The 23,710-nt window shown below is 36.3% G+C and overlaps 1 protein-coding gene across 5 annotated transcripts in view; it reads right to left on the bottom strand.

Annotated features, from left to right (window-relative positions):
* LOC135225783 (uncharacterized) overlaps positions 1-23,710 on the bottom strand; it is a 602,193-nt gene that overhangs the window by 415,796 nt on the left and 162,687 nt on the right. The window lies entirely within an intron of this gene.

Genomic DNA, 23,710 nt, shown 5'->3' with positions numbered 1-23,710 from the left:
AAGATGCTCAGTACGTTTGGACACTTACATTCAAATATACAGACGGCAGAATGAATGGTGCGGTGCAAAAAGGGGTCAAGCTGCCTCTTCTCTCAACAGTTTTTATGAAGATGGCAGAGGATCCATTGGTGACTGGAGGCAGGGCAGAGAAACAACACAGACGACTGGGAGACTGGAAGTGTTTATTAGAGGAGGAAGTAGAAAGATATGAGCTTGAAAAAATATCACGAATTATGGTAGAGTGGCAGAAGAGGCGAGTTAGTTACGAAATATGTGAAACATGGGATTCCGGAAGATCTACACAATAGCTTTGTACAGTCTTTATGAAAACACAAAATGAATGCATGAAGAGGCTTTTGCTTGTTTATAGAAGAGAAATGTTGAATGTAAAATCTAAGAAAAAGGTTGAAGCTCTTGAAATAAATTGAGGACCTTGCGTGCCTGAATATGGGAAGAGAAATGAGGGGGGCAAGAACTTGGATGTGGTAGAGACGTTAGCATTGATGAAAGGACTAATCAAGTAAGTGTTTTCAGATGGTATAATCATGTACAGAAAATTATGAACGATACGCTAGATAAAAGAGAACAGAATTTCGTTATGTTTGAGATGGAGGAGAGCAAGACCAAGAAAGAGTGAGGTAGAAGGCACAGAAGAAGTACTTAAACAAAAGGCTTTAACATCCAAAAAGTGCATGCAAGATCAAGATGAATGGTGCAATGTGTGTAAAAAGATTCGATAAGTTGTTGATGAGCCTTTCGTGCAGGTTTAAAGAGCAGCTAATGTTATGAAACTTTCCTGCAAAATATTTCGGCGTTATTCCCATAGTCAAATATGAATATGGCCGAGACAATACTTAAATATCTACACATTTATCCACAGTAATCCTTTTCAATTTGAAAGGGGTGGTGCCAGAAGAGAACAGTCTTCCGTATTCCACCCATAAGCTTTTTTTATCCTAAGGGATGCTGCTGCCCACTTGCATATGGGTAAAGTGTTTGGTGGTAGGTCAGGAACGATCCGCACACCTAACAAACGGCAGCCTGGCGCTGCATCACTCACCCACGGCACCCAGTTTGACTGAATGCACTTTCCAAAGGTGGGCGAAGAGAGAAGCCCAACACCTTTATGCTATTTATTAATATATATATAATATATATATATATATATAACATATATAAATATATATATATATATATGTATATATATAGATATTATATATATTATAATATATTATATATATATGTGTGTGTGTGTGTGTGTGTGTGTGTGTGTGTGTGTGTGTGTGTGTGTGTGTGTGTGTATTGCTTAAAATATCACAGTAGATGCACGTGACATCATCAATAAGCGAATCCCACAGGAAAGTGACAAAAGCAGATAAATCTAATGCAGTGGTAATAATAAATAAAGTGACTATGTAAGTAAAATAATGACATTGCTAAATGATACTGATACTTATACGAAACTGAGGTCTGACCCTACACAGACAGTGAACTCCCATTTTAATAAACAAATTAAGTCCCTTTTGAAGGGCTTGGACCATTTAATTAACAATGCGCCTCCTTACCTTATATGTATGGTTTAGTCAAGACACATAAAATTAATAACCCTATCAGACCAATCATTAGTTCAGTGGGCTCAGTTACGTATAATTTATCTAAATGGCTTGTAAAAATTCTTACTCCTTTGGTAGGAAACATTTCTAACACGAATGTTAAAAACAATGTTGATTTTATAAACAAATTGAATAGTTTAAATTTGAATTTTTATTTTAATATGGTTAGTTTTGATGTTGCCTTTATTTACAAAAGTGCCTGTAGATGACTTACTTGAATATTTGGAGGATGAATTAGAACGTCATGACATTCCCTTAAGTGTAGCAAACCTCATTAGTCTCATAAGGTTATGTATCAAAGATAGTAAATTTTGTTTTAATGGGGAATTCTTTGTACAAAAGTTTGGCATGGCTATGGGTAATCCCTTATCTCCTGTCCTTAGCAATATTTAATGGAACTTTTTGAGAGAAAACTCTTACCAAGAATTTTGCCCCAGAAATTTATTTGGTTTAGATATGTGGATGCTATTTTTTGTATTTGGCCAGTTCACGAAAATCTCCAGGAATTCCTTAATAATCTCAGTAATTTAGTCCTTTCTATAAAATTTACTGTAGAGGAAGAAAGAAATTGTAATATGAATTTTCTTGATGTAACTGTCCATAGAAATGATAGAGATTTCACCTTTTCAGTCTTTCGAAAATCAACTAACATTGCCTCTTTTGTTCATTACTACTCCAATCACCATCAAAATGTTAAATTCTCTGTTTTTTTCTGGGATGTTCCTTAGGGCTTTACGTGTCTGTAGCCCGCAGTTTATTGACGCTGAAATTAAAACTATTTATGATATTGCATTGAAACTTAAATACCCAAGGACTTTTGTAGATGAGTCATGGAAAAGAGCTATAAAAACATTTGATTCAACTAATGACAAACTTGAATTTAGTAAGCATAACATTCTAAAATTACCCTATGATGAAAGGTTTTTAGATATTCCTAGAATTTTAAAGCTTTTTAACATAAATGTTGTTTTTCAGTAATATTAATGTCAAGAGTTTAGTAATCAAAAATTCTCCTAAAGATCCTCCAGGCTGCATATATGAAATTCCTTGCAAAAAGTGTGATAAAGTCTATTACGAACAGACCGGTAAATCTCTTACACAACGTCTCAAACAGCATCAATATTCTGTGAGAACTGGGCAAATATCGAATGCATTATTCGTACATATGAGAGATTTAGACCATCCTATTACTTGGAGTCAAGTAAGGCCTTAATCCCATGTAATGACACAGTTAAAAGGAATATCATTGAATCTTGTTTCATCAAGTCAAATAATAGAAATGTTCTAAATTTAAGTCTTGGTTTATTTAAACTTGATGCTTTCATAATGAAAAAAGTTGTAGATAAATATAAGCAACAAAATTAATATATTCAGTTTTTACATGTTTTGGACTGTAAAGATACTTTGTAATTTCGGTTAGGGTCAAATCTGTTTAGGTTTGTGGCCGTGTGATATCCGATAATCCTGGATTATCTCTTTTAATTTTTACCCTTTTGACAATTAACCATCTGGTATTCTTGATCTTGTTGTGTACCTGAGACCTTTCTCTCCAATTGTATTTCATTAGCTCCTTGACAATGTCTTAGTAAAGACGAAAGCGCTTGGATTTCTGACTATCATTTTCCTGTGGGATTCGCTTATTTATGAAGTCACATGCATATATATATATATATATATATATATATATATATATATATAGATAATTTATAGATATATATTATAGAGAGAGAGGAGAGAGAGAGAGAGAGAGAGAGAGAGAAAGCAATACAGAACTTAGCATTTCACATGTAACTCAAAGCAACAATCAAGCAAGACGGTGGAACAAAACAAAATGTGAAGAAGTTTGGGTTGCTTTCTTGAAGATTAGTACTGGTTGACAGTGAGCACATGCATACGAGGAGCGCTTACGTTACAGTCTCTTCTCTCTCTCTCTCCATGTCCTGTTCTTTCCCCATTTAGGAATTCCTCCCAAGCCTTCCATCGTAATTTCTACCGCGGGTGCAATTAACCTTCGTTTCTCCTCAAATCATCCTTTTTTTTTTTGTCTCCTCAACCGCGATGAAACCACCCTCGGCCAAATTATGCCTCGTCACCTCTACCCTTTATATCCTCATACAAGAGAATAATTCTCTCTCTCTCTCTCTCTCTCTCTCTCTCTCTCTCCCCTTAGACATCCACCCTAGTAACCATCTTGTCTAAATCCCGAGCACCAAAACAAAAGAGGAGCAGAGAAAGGAAATGGGGGTTGGGGCTGTAAAAGCGAAGGAGAGAGATCGCATAGTTAAGGAGGCGATAAAGAGGTTCCGACAAAGAACACATAAACAAACTCCTATAAAAAGGAGAGGCGCAGCCTTTTCGTCAGTATAGGCACAACAAATGTTTACGAGGGGGAGAGACAGACAAACGGACGTAGAGAATGTTATGCTACTAACCATGATTCCCACGAAACAATACGACATCACGTTAAGAAAGAATATGTTGACAATATCACACACACACATACACACACACAGTTCAAACCATTAAGAAACTCACGAACATAGTCAGATAACATAGCGAAACAAGAAATGCTACACGTGACAAAAGAATAGCTAAATCAAAAGAGTGAGACACTAAAGAACAAAAGAGATCTTACTAAAACTTGCGTATTTGCCTTCCTCGCCCACCCCCGAGAAAAAGTAGATAAATAAACAGAAAGACATGCGATAAACAAAAAGACACCCCGAATTAAGAAAGGATACGGAGCACAAATGACAGGATGAAGAGCGAACCGAAGTTGCTTAGTAGCTACAGCAGCAGCAAGCAGCAGCAGCAGCAGCGAAGAGGGTGGGGGGGAGAGCTAGCGCAATGGCCAGTCGAACTCAAGCGGTCCCGAGGATCAAGCGAGGGAAACAAAGGAATACCGTAGACGACTTGACTGCCATATGATTGGCACGCTGCTCCTCTGGGTCAGCCAGGGAGACTTCGCAAATGGGAAACAATGGAATACGTAGGGATCATGCATCGCCTGGAAGAGGGAACAAAGAAAAAAGGTCTCCTCTCTCTCCCTTCTTTCTCTGTCTCGTATCAAGAGTGGTTTTCCTGTGAAGCTTTCTAATGCTATTTTTTTTCTCTCCGCCACTGCCTTTGTTATATAGTCATCGAAGGACCTTCGCAGTCTCCTTGGAAGGAAAGAAGATCCACGACAAGCCAGTGTTTACTACTAACATCTCCAGCAGTATTTGTTGAATGTTTGCCTAAACGCCCCCAACACTGGGTCACGTTTAGGGCTCAAGTGCAGGCGTTCGTTCATGTCTGGCTTCTTGGCTACCTTGAGCAAAATCATAGCGAGAGAGAGAGAGAGAGAGAGAGATGTGGGGGGAGAGGGTAAGAGGCGGGAAGGGTAATGTTACATGTGCTTGTACTGAAGGCAAGCGTCTGTGGCAGAGCTGAATCCGTTTTTTTCTTAATTTATCATATGTTACTACAGTCAGGGTGTGCTTGGCAACGTTAAATATAAATGATCAGTTTTTTTTTACTTAACTTTAACAATTGATTAATGATTATTGGTAACACTCTCAACTCTGAAGAACGGTAGGTGTTTCTGTCAACTGTCATGATTCTGAAACCATTGCTACTTCAACTCTAATGTTACTGTCCGCTTACTGGCCTAATAACCTCACGTGCATAAGGAATGATCAGACAAAGTTTCTAAAATTTACTAATCAACTGCATTAACGAATATTGCGCCGAAGCTAACAAAACCTACAACAGCTTACACAACCAAAAAAAAAAAAAAAAAAAAAACCTGCGCACTCATTCAAGGGCGCGCGCGCGCTCGCACACACACACACACACACACACGTCAGAGCAAGAGAGAGAACACGAACCAATCAAGGTAGGATGAAACACCAATTGAAAAGCAACCTCTGATTCATCATGACTGATAGAATCGTAGCGAAATTTCTCTCTCTCTCTCTCTCTCTCTCTCTCTCTCTCTCTCTCTCTCTCTCATCCTCACTTGTCAAACCTCCACGCTTGGGAGAGAAATCCAACTGATAAAAGCCGACCAACAGACTCGAAGCAAAATCAAAGACTTGCGACAGAATGTCATCCTTTCATACTACTGCGGCAAGAGACAGGGAGGCCAAAGGGCGTCACCCTCTAACCCCAAAAATATCAGCCTGAAGGCTTACCGAAGCACGCCAACTAGAGGTGATAATTACCACCGAGTCCTGAACATCGAAGTCAGCATACGAGACCTTCATTCAGTTCAGACCAAATTCATTTCAAAGTCCACGCAAAGAACTGGAGTTTTTCTTTTGTGATATCATTCATATCATATATATATATACTATATATATATATATCATATCTATATATCATATATATCCCCATATATCTATAATATAATATATATATATTAATATATATATGAAGTATCTATATATCATATATATATCATATATATTATATATATATCTATATATATAGATTATATATTATAGTATATATATATATTAGATATTATATTATATAATTATAGATATAGATATATATATATATATAATATTATATATATAGATATCTATATATAGATATATATATATATATATATATAGATCCTAGATATATATACAGATATATATATATATATATATATATATATATATATATATATATATATATATATATATATATATATCTATAGATATATATATATATATATATATATATATATATATATATATATATTATATATCTATATATATAGATAGATATATCTTTAATTATATATATATATATATATATATATATATATATATATATATATATATGTGTGTGCGCGCGCATGTGTGTGTGTGTGTGTAGAAGAAAAGAGGCTTATGAACACCATCTCTAATTACAAGATGGAGCAACAGAAGGAATACGTGGATGCCTTTTCGATACATGAACATCGGACCAAATAAAACTCTCTCTCTCTCTCTCTCTCTCTCTCTCTCTCTCTCTCTCTCTCTCTCTCTCTCTCTCTCTCAATATACATACACAACACAAACTCTCTATATCCGCATCCCTTTTGGGAGTGGCGTATAGAGCGCCTCTGCGTACTTCCCCCATAGGCTTTTACGACCCTATCAAATCACACTCCCCTTCCTGCATAGACTCCTTTCAATACTCGCCTACGGGGGAAAATCCAATTAGATATCTATAATTTGATTTCTACACAGCATAAACCAGGTATATTCACTGCGTTCTATACTGTGACACTTCAGCCTTACTTCGATGTGCCACCGATACATGTATGACTATGCACACACACACATATACTTACATAACTATTATATATGTGACTATGATAGTGCGTATACACACACACATATATATATTATGAGTAAATATACATACATACATACATACAACATACACACCCACCAACACACACATTATAATTTTAATATATATATATATATATACACTATACGAATAAATATACATACATACTACATACATACACACATCACACACACACATATATATATATACATATACATATATATATATATATATTATATATATATATATATACACTATACATATAATATATATATATATATATATATATATATATAATTAAAGTATGATTCGTACACATTAGCTCTGAATCTGCTTCGCGCGAATCAAGGAAAAACAGTCTGTGATTACGTTACATGTTTTGCTGGGCTCCTCAGGGAACCAGAAAGGTTGGAAGAAGCAAACTACTTTGGTTAAACTTTGAGAAGGGTGGCTGGAGGAGAGTGGAGATTGAAATGAGATAAAGCACAAGGAATAAATGAATGGACGAAATTCGCAGTCCCTTATTGTCATGCAGAGCTGGAGACGACGATAAATTAATAAATACAGAAATATATATAACATTGTAAATTTACCTTCAATGATGATTTTTACCAACAGATATTTGGTATGGCTATGGGTAACTCTCTTTCGCCACTCTTATCTAATATTCTCATGGAATCTTTTGAATCTGGACTTATTCAAAGAAATTAATTTTCTAAGGTGTTTTGGATTATAGACGGTCGTTTTTGTATTGTAGAAGAAACTGTAAACTTTCCTGATTTATTACATACAATCAACAATCTTACACCATCCTTAAAATTCACAATAGAATATGGAGAAAATAATTGTATACCATTTTTGGATACCTTATTTATTAGAAATAACACCAATTTTTCTTTTAAAGTAAATAGGATACCGACGAATAATCTGTCATATATATATTTTTACTCTAACCAAGCTAAATAAATCAAGATGTCAAAATTTTCAAGATCGTATCTTAGAGCACTTAGAATTTGTTGTCCTGAATTCTTAGAAAATGAGTTTGAAATTACGTTAGCCTCCATATTTTTTTTTAACTGTGTAAAAATAAAGCAAAAAAGACACATTACAATCCAACTAGTATTAACAAATAAACTAATCAAAAATAAAATAAACTCAATAAAATAGCCTGCCCAATTCAAAACAATATAGCATACAGTATTCCTTGCAAAGAATGTAATAAGATTTATATAGGACAAACTTCTAAAAGAATTAAAATGCGATGCTCACAACACAAATATGCCATTTGAAGAGGCTTACCAAATAAAGGTATTGCGGATCATTGGCTTAAGACAGGCCATAGCAATAACTGGAATAAGGCATCGATAATCCACATGGTCACTGACCCAAGGAAAAGGAATCTCTTGGAGTCCATTTTTATTGAAGCTACGTCAACGACGAATAAGAATCTCCACCCTGGATTCGCCCTTGATGTTCTTTCCCTGTCTTTCTTGCTCAAAGAACTTTCTGCAAAGATTAACTACCTGTAATCCGCCCTCCCTTTGTATAATAAGCCTGTCAACCTACCTCTCCTTGATTCACTGTGAACTTGAGAACGTAAAAATACACTACGAAGTACTTGTTCAAAGTCCCAAGTTTCCCATCAATTCTTTTGGGATGAAGTTCCCATCACTTTCTTTTCAAAGCTAACTCCAAATTACAACAACTCACTAACCTCTAGTCCCTGCAACATTTTTACTTTAAATACAGAATAGAAATGGACGTCTATATATTTAACCTTCACAACATTAGCCATTTGATACACCTATACAAAATGTACATTAGCAGCACGTCCAAACCTTACAGACACCTACAAACACTGAACCATTCACCACAGTCTTGAATACACTCCAACCCGCTGTTCTTCATTCTTTCCATATGAGCAAACTCTCAACTCGGTGCATAGACCTATTGTTCACCTATGCTCAGTGCTTACTTTTCTGCCACCTGCGTACGTCCTCACATTTCTCGGCTTTCCACTCCTCCAAGCTCCACATACTCTAACATACCTTTCTCCTTTCACCTTACCCTTGTCCTTTCTATTTACTACTGAATAAGAATGCGAGTGAATTGCTTCCATTCTTACACCACGGACATCAACACTGACAGCCTTCTTTCGGGTTTCCATTTAACCTTGTAACCTCACTCTTCGCCCTTCGCTTTCTACAACGTTCTCTGCTCATGAACACTCAAACTTCCTGACAAATCTCTGCAGTTTCTTTTCACCACTGCAAGTCAGCACCGCATCTTCTACAAATACAAAGCACTTCATATAACCTCCTTTTAGGATTCATCTTCTCGCTCCACAACTTTGCGTCTGCATCTGTCTGAAGATATAATATCTTCACACGTATACATACTGTACGCAAGCCTCACTTTCATCGTGAATAATTCCAGTTGCTTTGGACATAACTCTACACCACACATCCCCTACACCATCAAAATCGCATTTCGGTTATTTCAACATAAGCTTTTACTGGATCCATGTAGGCCATAAGCTGGTTTTTCTTTTTCTCTCAGATTTCTAATTAAATCAGATATCTACACTCATTAAATTATGCAAACAAGACACTTCTATTTCTCAATCCTGCATTATGTCATGTCATTTGACTCACTTTCGTAGCCACAACTATACCATACTTAGCACTACTATGCACTATAATTCTTTTAATCACATACTCTGATAACCTACTTAATTACATTATCACAACTTATCACAGCCACTTACACAAGATCCCACCAAACTTGGTATCTTTCCATTCTTACACTAATCATTGCCCTCTTGAACACTCTCGATATAAGCTTCCCAAATTCAGTAGATAAATCAGATATGAAATAATATTCTAAAACAATTCCAAAATTGCTCGTAATTACTGCACGATACCGATTCAAATGTTCCATTTTATAAAAACAAATAAGAATCACAGAACAAAATTCCTAGCATGCAACAGCTTCATGCTAACAAGAGGACTTTTGTGGAAATAATTAGGTGATGTAATGTCACTTTAATGTTAAACCACACACACACACACATACACATATTATATATACATATATATATATAATATATATATATCTATATATATATAATATATATATATATATATATATGTGTGTGTGTGTGTGTGTGTGTGTATATATACATATATATATTTATATATACACACACACATATATATATATATATAATATATATATATATATATATATATATATATGTCTCATATACATACATATACCTAACACTACATTAGTAAAATGATAGAGAAGCTATTACAAATCTGGTGCTAATGACAGAACAATTACTTATACTGCACAGACTTTCCTTAGGACTAGGCTATGAGCCGATAACCGCACATATGCAAATCAAGTTTATGTGAAAGCGAACTTGCATTTACTCTCCAGAACAATTAACAAGTAACACAGCACTAACGCAACTGACGAAAAAGTAAGGCATAACGGAAGATTAACTACTCTATCTCTAAGTTATGCGTACATCTGAGACTTCCCATATGCTTTAGTTCCGTTCTTCAGCAAGCAGCAGTTGTGGCCCCTCAACTAAATAAAGGTGTTTTCCCTAGATGAGAGAAACGACCATTATGTCCCCATGAAAATCAGGAGAACAAAGGACCCTACAGAATACCTTTCAAAATAGCGTCCTCGACAAAGAGAGAGTTCAGACTAAAAGAAAAATAAAACAAAAATGACCAAAGTAACTGAACAATAATGAGGTTTGGAAACAAAGGAATAATAAATGCGTTTGAAAAAAGGAAAGGGTCGATTGGGAAGAATCCGACGTAACTAAAACTTCAGACAAGATCCAAAACAAAAGGATCGAAATCTACCGTTTATTGCTTCAAGTATTGATATAAAGAAGGTCATTTTGAAGCAAAATAACATTTCATTGCTTTTGTAAATATCCACAATTAGACAGAAATGCTTATTATATACACATATGAATGTTGTAAGATAACATTTCTTAGAATTCATACAAATACCACAGTTATTTCAAGATACTTCCCGTATATTTCCGTTCCACAATTTGTGGTTTCACTTCATACTAACCTAGTATTCTATTGAAAGCAGGACGCTATTAAATCTGACGCCTTCATATTTATTAAACTGACGGGTAATTATATTTGTGGGATACGAATTATGGGGCTAAAAGCTAACGAGTGTGTGAGACTGAAACGGGGATTATGTGGTGGGGGGGAAGACGGAGGGAGAGTAACTGTGGAAATATACTAGGAATCGAATCAAGAAACGACGACATCGACCCAATCAGCAGTAAGCAATGAAAAGCGCCGGTCTATTATATAAATCATAATTATTGGCATATTAATTTATAATAACTACATGACTAAGGATCCCAGCGAAAAAGATAAATGAAACTGGCAAATAACAAAACCACCAAATTACTACAAAAATAAATTACATACTATTTGTCGTAACAATAAACAAAAATACCTTGGACAAACATGTGAATATATATACCGACATACATACATGCAAATAATAAAGCTGTAAAATCCTCTACAGGACACTGACTTTTGGGTGGGAAGAATATCGCATATTATAACTTTGCAACGTTAATCACTTACATGCTGACAACCACTACAGGAAACACACCTCCTGCGCTGCCAAGTCATACCATTTTTTTCCTTCACTTTTTCCCAGAAAGGCCGACAGGTATCAACAGCTGTTATAAGTAGTATTAAGGTCTTCCTGATGTCAGTACAAATCCCTTCCTCGACCACTTTTGACTTCCTTTAAGATCTTCATAAAAACCAGATTCAGAGAGAGTGAAGGAGAAAAATTGCGACCTACCCGCAATGCTGTTATAAGATTAGCACACAAAAAAAAATAATATATATATATATATATATATATATATATATATATATATATATATATATATATATATATATGTGTGTGTGTGTGTGTGTGTGTGTGTGTGTGTGTGTGTGTATATATTGTGTGTATATATATAAAACCTGTTATGAGACAAGGCAAATGAAACAACAAATAAGTTTACTCTCATGGACTCAGAAATAAAAACGCTAAGCAATGTGACTAAAAGCCCATGCAAACGGCAAAAAAAAAAAAATAATAATAATAATAATTGCAAAGTCCTAGCAACGTCAACAAATAAGTCAACGCACAATAATACTTCGGGATCACGGAATGTAGGAGAGAGAGAGAGAGAGAGAGAGAGAGAGAGAGAGAGAGAAGAGAGAGAATGAGTCATACCAAATGATGGGAGCTTGGAGGTCACGGCCTCCAACATTCTTCCTCTCCTCACCACACGGAGGAGCCGAGGGTGGAAAAGTGGGCGGGAGAAACGTCGTGCAGGTAGGAAGGAAGGAAGGAGAGTAGCTATCCTGGGAGCAGGAGACGGGAGGGAGAGGCAAGGACCAAGAGAAGGGAGAAGGAAAGAACAGTTGTCTTGGCAAAGGAAAGATGCAAACGAACGAAAAAGAAGTGTAGCAGTAAGATAAAAGTACAAGAAACAAGCAAGAGAACGATATGAAAGTCGATAGACATGTACGTTTATAGGTATATACATATATATGTGTGCATATATATATATATATATATATAGATATATATATATATATATATATATATATATATATATATATATATATATATATATATATATAGTGTGTGTGTGTGTGTGTATTACATACATACATACATACATACAGAGAGAGAGAAGAGTAGAGAGAGAGAGAGAGAGAAGAGAGAGAGAGAGAGAGAGAGAGAGAGAGAGGGAAATTCTCGTCCCCGAATTCTGGATAAATGAAGCGGCGGTGTCTATATATATATATATAGATATATAAGTATATATATAAATATAATGTATATTCATAATGACTGGTAATAAATGTTCTGTAACAACCAGAGTGTCCATCTAATAAAAGGAGCCATAAAAACACCAAAATAGAGAAAAAGTACTATATTTCAGAGACGCTGTCTCCCTCTTCAGGTAGATGAATGAGAAAAGTTCACAGAAAAGGTGGTATTTATACCAAGAGGTCCATCACAAACAAGCCTTTTAAGTCACCCCCCGCTGATAATCTTCCTCTAATCTTCTAAGGGTTGGTTGAATGAAGACGTTGTCGATCGTGTCCGAAATCCATCCTCCTTTTGAGATGTTCATTACCTGCCTCTCTTTTATTAAGGCCGATTCCATCATTTGACTCTTGTACCGGCGCAGTTGCTGCTATAAATTACACGTGACAAATTACAGTTTATTCTATGGTTATGTTCATTTATATGGTTGAAAATAGCCGAGTTCTGTTGTCCATACCTAACTGACCGTTTGTGTTGTATTAATCTCTGGGGAAGGGATTTACCTGTAAATCCGATGTAAGATTGGTCACAGTCCTGGCATGGGATTTTCGTATACCCCAGAGTCCTTTGGAGATGTCTTTTGTTGGACGTTAATCAGGGATTTGGCTAAGGTGTTTGGGGTAAGTAAATACAAATTCGGGTTCGATTTTCCGAGGGGGTTGGTTATTCTCTTAATCGTGTCCAGGTTGGGGAATTATTATTTTATTGTTGGGTGTATCTCTGGTCTTGTCTTTAGGGGGTCGGTAGAAAATACGTAGCTTTGTGAATTGCTTTCTCATTATATGGTCAGGATATTTAAAGACGAAAGTTGCTTGCGAATTAGTTCAAATTCTTTTTCCAGGAATTCTGGGGAACAAATTCGTAAGGCTCTTAAGAACAAGTTACTAGCTACACCTATTTTGATAGAAATGTCATGATAGCTAAAGTAGTGAATGTATGAAAGTGAGAACGTTGGTTTTCTGTATATGGTAAATTTGTATCTGTCGTATCTCTGATTATTAAAACATCAAGAAAAGGAATTTTGTTGTCGTGTTTCCCATTCAACTTAAATTGATGCTGGGCACTAATGTGTTTATTTCGAGAGGAATCATTGAAATTGCCCACCTATTATACCCAAAATGTTAGGATATCATCCACGTATCTCATCCACAGCATGTTTTTTGGGTTTTATTGCATTTATTACTGTAGTTTCAAAGTATTCCATGTACAGATTGGCTAGAACAGGACTTAAAGGACTACCCATACTACACCCGAATTTTTGCTTGTAGAATGATTCCCCGAATGAAAAATACGTATTAGATGCACATAATTCAACTAGCTTTATTATTTTGTCAAGCGCCAATGGGAAATGATCTGAATAGGGGATAATTTTACCCTTAAAAACTGAAGAACGTCCTGACTGGTACTTTAGTGAACAGGGAATCTACATCAAGGCTTAAAAGTTTTATGTTGTGAAGTGGTATATGTCTTCTCTGAATTTGTGACAAAAAATCTTCCGAATGTTTAATGTGACTGGGAGAAAAAGTGCCTAAAAAAGGGGAAAGGAGGCCAGCTAACCATTTAGAATTTTTGTAATTGAAAGCACCGGCACATGAAACGATGGGTCTGAATGGAATGGATTGTCTTTGTGAGTTTTGGGAAGGCCATAAAAATAGGGTAATTAGATTAATTACTTTAAATTTCTCTAATAGTTCAATACTCTTTTTGTCTTTGCCAATTAATCTTACTTTCCGAAAAAATTCTGTGGGAACGTTTTGGAGGGGATTTTTCGTCAGTTTTTCGTATGTGTTTGTGTCGCTAAGGAGCTGGTGATTTTGTCAAGGTAGAAGTCTTTGTCCATTATTACGATTTTGCCGTCTTTGTCGGATCTACTTATTATAACATCTAACTTTTTTAGCGAGTGGATGGCTATCATGAATCTGCGGGGAACAGGATATTTCTTATGTAAGTCAGTTAAAGCATTTAGTAACACTCCTTTTAAACATATCTCTTCACGGTTGTAGTTTTTGTCAATATGAATTTATCAAAAGCCACTAGAAGTCTAGGTTGTTTTTGGCGGTTCGGGCATAAGGGCCAAGGATAGCCTGAAAGTTTAAAAAACTAAATGTTGATTTTACGTAAGTAAGGGGGGCTGTTTTGGATAAGTTTAAAAACTTTGTCCTTGTTGCTCAAGATTATTCCATGCACTATTGTCTATTAGGTTATTTAACTTGCGTAGAAGTCTGTTGGAATGAGTCACGCTATTATAGGCAGCATGTCGGAACAGAATGAAAATCAGATACCTGTATATGTGTCCGTAGTGAGGAGGCGAAGATTAGAACTGGGTTCCATATATCACTCTGCGTAGTACGAAGATGTCGTTTTTCGTATCGGTGATTCTTTCCTCCAGGAAAATCTTGTGTGAGAGAGGGAAGGGGTCCGATTGCAGAAATCCATCTCTCGAATCCGTACATTTTGGTAGTACTTGTTCTTTGAGGCATTCTTCTAAAAGTGTTTTTGGTTTTTCAGCCGTGTAGTCTGATCAGTTCTTTTTCAAACTTGCGAAAAATTGGCTTGACTTCTGGAAGTGAGTGAAGAATCCTGGAAAGGCGGTTGAATTCCATAATGGGCTGAAATGACTGGTATAAATGTTCTGTAACAACAGAGTTCCATCTAATAAAAGGAGCCCATAAAAACCACCAAAATAGAGAAAAAGTACTATATTTCAGAGACTGCTGTCTCCCTCTTGGGGACACGATTAAGAGAATAACCAACCCACTCGAAAATCGAACCCTTTTGTATTTACTTACCAAACACCTTAGCCAAATCTGATTAACGTCCAACAAAAGACATCTCCAAAGGACTCTGGGGTATACGAAATCCCATGCCAGGACTGTGACCAATCTTACATCGGATTTACAGGTAAATCCCTTCCCCAGAGATTAATACAACACAAACGGTCAGTTAGGTATGGACAATAGAACTCGGCTATTTTCAACCATATAAATGAACATAACCATAGAATAAACTGGAATTTGTCACGTGTAATTTATAGCAGCAACTGCCGGTACAAGAGTCAAATGATGGAATCGGCCGTAATAAAAGAGACGGGCAGGTAGAATGAACAATCTCAAAAGGAGGATTGGATTTCGGACACCGATCGACAACGTCTTCATTCAACCAACCCTTAAGAAGATTAGAGGAAGATTATCAGCGGTGGCTGGGGTGACTTAAAATGGCTTGTTTGTGGATGGACCATCATTGGTATAAATACCACCTTTTCTGTGAACTTTTCTCATTCATACTACCTGAAGAGGGAGACAGCAGTCTCTGAAATATAGTACTTTTCTCTATTTTGGTGTTTTTATGGGCTCCTTTTATTAGATGGAACTCTGTTGTTACAGAACATTTATACCAGTCATTTTCAGCCCATTATGGAATTCAACCGCCTTTCCAGAAGTCAAGCCAATTTTTCGCAAGTTTGAAAAAGAACTGATCAGACTACACCGGCTGAAAAACCAAAAACACTTTTAGAAGAATGCCTCAAAGAACAAGTACTACCAAAAATGTACGGATTCGGGAGATGGACTCTGCAATCGGACCCCTTCCCTCTCTCACACAAGATTTTCCTGGAGGAAAGAATCACCGATACGAAAAACGACATCTTCGTACTACGCAGAGTGATATATGGAACCCAGTCTAATCTTCGCCTCCTCACTACGGACCCACATATACAGGTATCTGATTTCATTCTGTTCCGACATTGCTGCCTATAATAGCGTGACTCATTCCAAAACAGACTTCTACGCAAGTTAAATAACCTAATAGATAATAGTGCATGGAATAATCTTGAGCAACAAGACAAGTTTTTAAATTTTAAACTTATCCAACACCCCCCTTACTGTAAATCAACATTTAGTTTTAAATTTAGGCTTATCCTTTGCCCTTATGCCAGACCGCAAAAAACAACCTAGACTTCATAGTGGCTTTTGATAATTCATATCTGACAAAAACTACAACCGTGAAGAGATATGTTTAAAAGGAGTGTTACTAATGCTTTAACTGACTTACATAAGAAAATATCCTGTTCCCCGCAGATTCATGTAGCCATCCACTGCTAAAAAAGTTAGATGTTATAATAAGTAGATCCGACAAAGACGGCAAAATCGTAATAATGGACAAAGACTTCTACCTTGACAAAATCAACCAGCTCCTTAGCGACACAACACATACGAAAAAACTGACGAAAAATCCCCTCCCAAAACGTTCCCACAGAATTTTTTCGGAAAGTAAGATTAATTGGCAAAGACAAAAAGAGTATTGAACTATTGAGAGAAATTTAAAGTAATTAATCCTAAATTACCCTATTTTTATGGCCTTCCCAAAACTCACAAAGACAATCTTCCATCAGACCCATCGTTTCATGTGCCGGTGCTTTCAATTACAAAATTTCTAAATGGTTAGCTGGCCTCCTTTCCCCTTTTTTAGGCACTTTTTCTCCCAGTCACATTAAACATTCGGAAGATTTTTGTCACAAATTCAGAGAAGCACATATACCACTTCACAACATAAAACTTTTAAGCCTTGATGTAGATTCCTTGTTCACTAAAGTACCAGTACAGGACGTTCTTCAGTTTTTAAGGGGTAAAATTATCCCCCTATTCAGATCATTTCCCATTGGCGCTTGACAAAATAATAAAGCTAGTTGAATTATGTGCATCTAATAACGTATTTTCATTCGGGGAATCATTCTACAAGCAAAAATTCGGGGTGTAGTATGGGTAGTCCTTTAAGTCCTGTTCTAGCCAATCTGTACATGGAATACTTTGAAACTACAGTAATAAATGCAATAAAACACCCAAAACATGCTGGATGAGATACGTGGATGATATCCTAACATTTTGGGATAATAGGTGGGGCAATTTCAATGAATTCTCTCGAAATTAAAACACATTAGTGCCCAGCATCAAATTTAAAGTTGAATGGGAAACAAAAAAAGACAACAAAATTCCTTTTCTTGATGTTTTAATAATCAGAGATACGACAGAATACAAATTTACCATATACAGAAAACCAACGTTCTCACTTTTCATACATTCACTACTTTAGCTATCATGACAATTCTATCAAAAATAGGTGTAGCTAGTAACTTGTTGCTTAAGAGCCTTACGAATTTGTTCCCCAGAATTCCTGGAAAAAGAATTTGAACTAATTCGCAAGCAACTTTCGTCTTTAAAATATCCTGACCATATAATGAGAAAGCAATTCACAAAGCTAACGTAATTTTCTACCGACCCCTAAAGACAAGACCAGAGATACACCCAACAATAAAATAATAATTCCCCACCTGGACACGATTAAGAGAATAACCAACCCCCTCGGAAAATCGAACCATTTGTATTTACTTACCCAAACACCTTAGCCAAATCCCTGATTAACGTCAACAAAAGACATCTCCAAAGGACTCTGGGGTATACGAAATCCCATGCCAGGACTGTGACCAATCTTACATCGGATTTACAGGTAAATCCTTCCCCAGAGATTAATACAACACAAACGGTCAGTTAGGTATGGACACAGAACTCGCTATTTTCAACCATATAATGAACATAACCATAGAATAAACTGGAATTTGTCACGTGTAAAGTATAGCAGCACTGGCCGGTACAAGAGTTCAAATGAATGGAATCGGCCTAATAAAAGAAGAGGCAGGTAATGAACTCTCAAAAGGAAAATGATGGAATCGGCCTTAATAAAAGAGAGGCAGGTAATGAACATCTCAAAAGGAGGATGATTTCGGACACGATCGACACGTCTTACATTCAACCAACCCTTAAGAAGATTAGAGGAAGATTATCAGCTGGGGGTGACTTAAAATGGCTTGTTTGTGGATGGACCTCTTGGTATAAATACCACCTTTTCTGTGAACTTCTCATTCATCTACCTGAAGAGGGAGACAGCAGTCTCTGAAATATAGTACTTTTTCTCTATTTTGGTGTTTTTATGGGCTCTTTTATTAGATATATATATATATATAATATATATATATATATATATATATATATAATATATATATATATATATATATATATATATAGGTGTGTGTGTGTGTGTGTATTACATACATACATACAGAGAGAGAGAGAGAGAGAGAGACGAGAGAGAGAGAGAGAGAGAGAGAGAGAGAGAGAGAGAGAGAGAGAGAGAGGGGGGGGGGGGGGGAATTCCTCGTCCCCGAATCTGGATAAATAGAAGCGCGGTGTCTTAATATTATCACTACAAGAACTATCATAGACCAAAACTTTGCTACTGAAATCCTTTGCTGCTCAAAAGCCTGACCTTGATGATGCAACTTGTGGCAGCGTTGTCAGTCTAAAAAACCGAGAAAAAGGTCAAACCTGGTTACTGCTTTCATTCCTATTCATTTCATAACGCGCTTCCTTTTTATGAAAACTCTTGATGACGTCAGTCATTGAATATGGCTTCGTTCTGAAATAACTTAGCCGGGTAACATTACTTGGATGCTGTGCCTTACAGGTCTTAGTTCCCTGTAGTGAAACGAAATTAAAAAACTCAATATCTTGGTCTACATTTATACAGTATTGCTTAAATTAACGATCCCTTGAATTTATTGATGGAAAGCACAACTGTCGTCCTCATTTGCGGCATCTCAAGAGTGATTTCTGTTCCACTTGAACTCCTGAATATCACGACGGATAGAGCGATCGCAAATCTGAAGCCTAAGAATTTGATCGCTCCTCCGAGAATCGTCTTTTCCGTCAAATGAATGAATGATACTGTATCACTGGATTCCGCTCTCTCGCTCTATCAATTTCTCCTTCTCCAAACTTTCAATCACCTTCCCCGTGAGAGTTGGGCAAATATTGAAGCTCTGAAGATTACCCTCCCTGTTCCATAAAGGTCTGCCCTTAAAAGTAAAGAAACTGAAGGGGGAACTTTTGCGTCCAATGGAGGAAGATGAAAGAAGAGTCAACTCAACATAAATAAGGAAATTCTAAAAATGTTCTGGAATGTTTCCTCAGAAAACTTCATCACTGGGCAAAATAACACCTCTAACCTGCCGAGCCTTGTAAGGACTTAATTATGGAAATCATATTTTAAATGAGTTCAATGCACTTTTGCTAAAGTTTGAGTTTGCATCTTCACCAGGGTTCTAATTGGGATTTCCAACATTAGATCGCTTTCACACAAATGCGCATATTTACGTGTAATTATCCAAGTACACGCTAATGTATAGTGCACTAAATGCACAAAAAATTTAAGCGGAGGTTTTGTTTCCCGCGCAGTTCGTGTTTCAACTGCTTCGTGGGACCCCCAGCAAAGATGAAGCGAATTTGCAAAATTTCAAAGGCACCCTTTGGCTCCCACAAACAAAGCTGTCAGGTGTCCTCTCTTTTCTCTTTTTTTTTTTTTTTCCTCCATAGAAGTTGGAAGAAGTCTGCCTGAGTGTAAAAATGATCTCGAGAGTGAATGAACGGATTCACATTGCTTGACCTCCTCCTCCTCCTCCAGAGTTTTAGTGTCAGGTAAGCACGATGTATTGCTAAAAATTTGATGATCTGTCTTCATCCACCATTTTGCTATTATACGGACAAATGAAACGCTGATGTCGAATTTTAACCACAGCAAATAATAATCAACATATACATTCACCGAATCATTTTATTCATTTAGTGTTAAGTGTCCTTGGCAGAAGTATGCTGCCTACAGAGTGTTCCTCTTACCACTTAATAACCTTTTCTTTCAAGGTCTGATTCACTCGTGATTTGTAATAGACACTAATTATGTGTGTGTGTGTTTTAATACCTTTAACATTACTTTAGGAAATTTTTAAAGCTGGTGCCTTGACCGTACTAGTATTACGTTTCTCTACACAGCAAACGAACATGCTTTAGTCTGATCAGCCTGATCAATTTTCCTTTTACTTGTTAAGAAATTTGTGTAAATCTTGTACTAGTTTTCCTGAAAATTGGTGAAAATATTCATTCGATGACCTTCTTGATTAGAAGAACTGCGAGGAACCAAAGGTTCAGCTCCTGGGCTTTGAGCTCTACAAATAGCTACTACATATCCGCGATATATCTATGGTATCCTTATCACAGATATATTATTATGTTAATTCCTTAATCAACTGAATTGACTTAACTTCGCCTTTCAAGGCAGAGGTCAAGGCCACACATTTACGGTGGGTCAAAAGTCGCGGTATCTTTCCATAGCGATAAGCAAAACGGCTATTCCCTAGTAATGATCAAGGTCCTCGGTAACTAAATGTTTACCAGTCTGGCGTGTAATGGCCCTTAAAGGTCAAAGGTCAACGTTTCACAAATTCTGAGCTTGCTGTTTCCTGGACGGCTACATAGTTGTGGAATCCGTTTCATGTCAATACCTCAAATGCAATGGTAAAATCTTGACAACTAATCGTGTATACACTTGCATATACAATGATTTGCTTTAGTCACGACATCTATGAACACAGCAACTGCAACATTTTCGCGCGCCCACTTGGGCAATGCGTCTCTATAATAAAGATGCCTGTTGGCTCCACTGTCTTTGCAGTGGCAGGCCAATTTCGGTATCATTTTCCTTCCGTCCCGCTGACATCTAGAAAGCTTATGAATAACGTGCTAAGGCAAAATGTTCAGACAAAAACATTTTTCACTGTGAGGAAAGATGTTGAGAGACGGACATTGTTTGGACTATATATTTTGCAAAGGCAAAGGTCATGAATTCGATCGTGCTGAAAAATAGTCTCCTCTTTAATTGCAAAATTCTTCTTCATGAACATAATCCGGTGCATCATGGAAGCAGCAGTAGACCGATCGATGCCTTACTCGGTCATTCAGCCCTAAGACTCATTTGGCCAGAGCAAAGGAAATGTCGTCTTCATCTTTGCATTACGCTCTCTTCATCAACGAATTTTCTCCTTTTAACTTATCTGCGGGAAACAAAAGACAAAAACTGTCGGCAAAATAACAGTTGTCTAACATTTGTCAATCAATTGCTTAATCCATCAATGGCATTTGTATAATAAGTGTGAACACAGACACACACCAATACACATCTTGTATATGATGCACTGAGGGGACCGCTCCCGGCCATACGCCTACCACTCCACTAAACTGTGAGTGGGTTCCAGCGTCTTCAGGGGTCAAGAGAAAGGGTGTGGATCTTGCAACCTCACCGCTACAGACCTGCTGAGGAACTGGAAGGTTGCATTCTCCTGGCACCATAACCATCCAAAGGAGTCTGGTTGAGAATTACAACGATATATATATATATATAATATATATAGATATACGTATATATATATATAGATATACTAGATATATAGTGTAGATATATGACATACCTATATTAGTATAGATACTAATACATATACATGATTATATTATAGGCTAATTGATATTACGTAATATAAATAAATATATAATATATATATTATTATATAAATATATATATATATATATATATATATATATATATATAGATGATGTGGATATATATTAGTAGATATATATAGATATATATAGAATATATATAGAGTATATATATATACACACACACACACACACACACACACACACATATAATATATTATACTATATATATAATATCATACATATAATATATATATATATGATATATATATTATATGTATATATATATATATTATATATATATATATATATATATATATATTATATATATATATATATGCGCGTATATATAGATTACGTGTGTATGTCATCGCGGCTCATGCTGCTATGAATGACAGTCTGTCTGATATGTCTATTATTCTCCAAGTAAAGTTTCCATTTGCATGACCTCGCCTGGCGTTCTCTAAGTTGTGAGACCTTCGATTCAAGTTGGGCGGTGTCTGTGCTTGAAGGAAAAAGCTTCCTGAAGATCTGTGGGGCGTATGACGCACATTTGTTTCTTGTTGAGATGAACATGTATACACTAACTGTTAAAGTATACGTTCTAATGAACACATCCCTATAAATGCTGCACCATTTTGTTTACTACGTCCACTTTATACTGAGGAAGAAAAGTTTACGGAGCTTTAAGAACGACTAATTCATGGTTTACTGCCAAACCTTCAACAAAGTCAGGAAAAGCGGGACTTGAGACGGAGTGGCCTGAAGTTCGGTGAATAAAGCGACTCATCAAATATGTAGTCGGCTTTGGGGTCTGATACTGCAAGTGCTTTCTTGGGTTCACAGGCATAAAACTGCCTTTACATCGGCTCTGTTTCTGGTAACTTTTCAAGGGAAACTGTAAAGTTCCAAAAGGCCCTGGCCTTTGAGTTCCAAAGCAAAATAAATAATATTCGCGTCTCGCCTTCAACCTTTAATACAAGAACTTTACAAAGTGCGCATTAAATATTCAGACAGAAAATGATGTGTGGACACAAGAATAACTGTGCATATAAGCTCGTGAATAATGTATCTCCACAAAGACTTTTAAACATAATTGTATGTCTGCACAGGGGCAGCGGTTACATTAAACATCAAAATCTAATTTGGTGGACTCTTCAGTAATAAGTTAAGAACATACCATATCATTTCACTACATTCTCACACAATAACGTTAGTTAGCTATTATTTCACTTACACCATCATCATTAAATGTCATTCTAGGGATTGAGATGAAAGAGCCGCTTCAAAGTGTAGAAAATGCAGTTTTCCCAGCATTCATAATCACACGAGTGAGCTTCGTATGTACATACAACACACACACACACACACACACACACACACATATATATATATATATATATATATAGATATATATATATATGTGTGTGTGTGTGTGTGTGGTGTGTGTGTGTGTGTGTGTAAATTCACATACAACTTTCGCATAAAAAAATAGATAATAAAAGTAAAATC

This window comes from Macrobrachium nipponense, chromosome 13, assembly GCF_015104395.2.
Source record: "Macrobrachium nipponense isolate FS-2020 chromosome 13, ASM1510439v2, whole genome shotgun sequence".
In the NCBI taxonomy this organism is placed as follows: domain Eukaryota; kingdom Metazoa; phylum Arthropoda; class Malacostraca; order Decapoda; family Palaemonidae; genus Macrobrachium; species Macrobrachium nipponense.
Note: the sequence above shows the minus strand (reverse complement) of the source record. Positions and strands in the feature narration are given on the sequence as shown.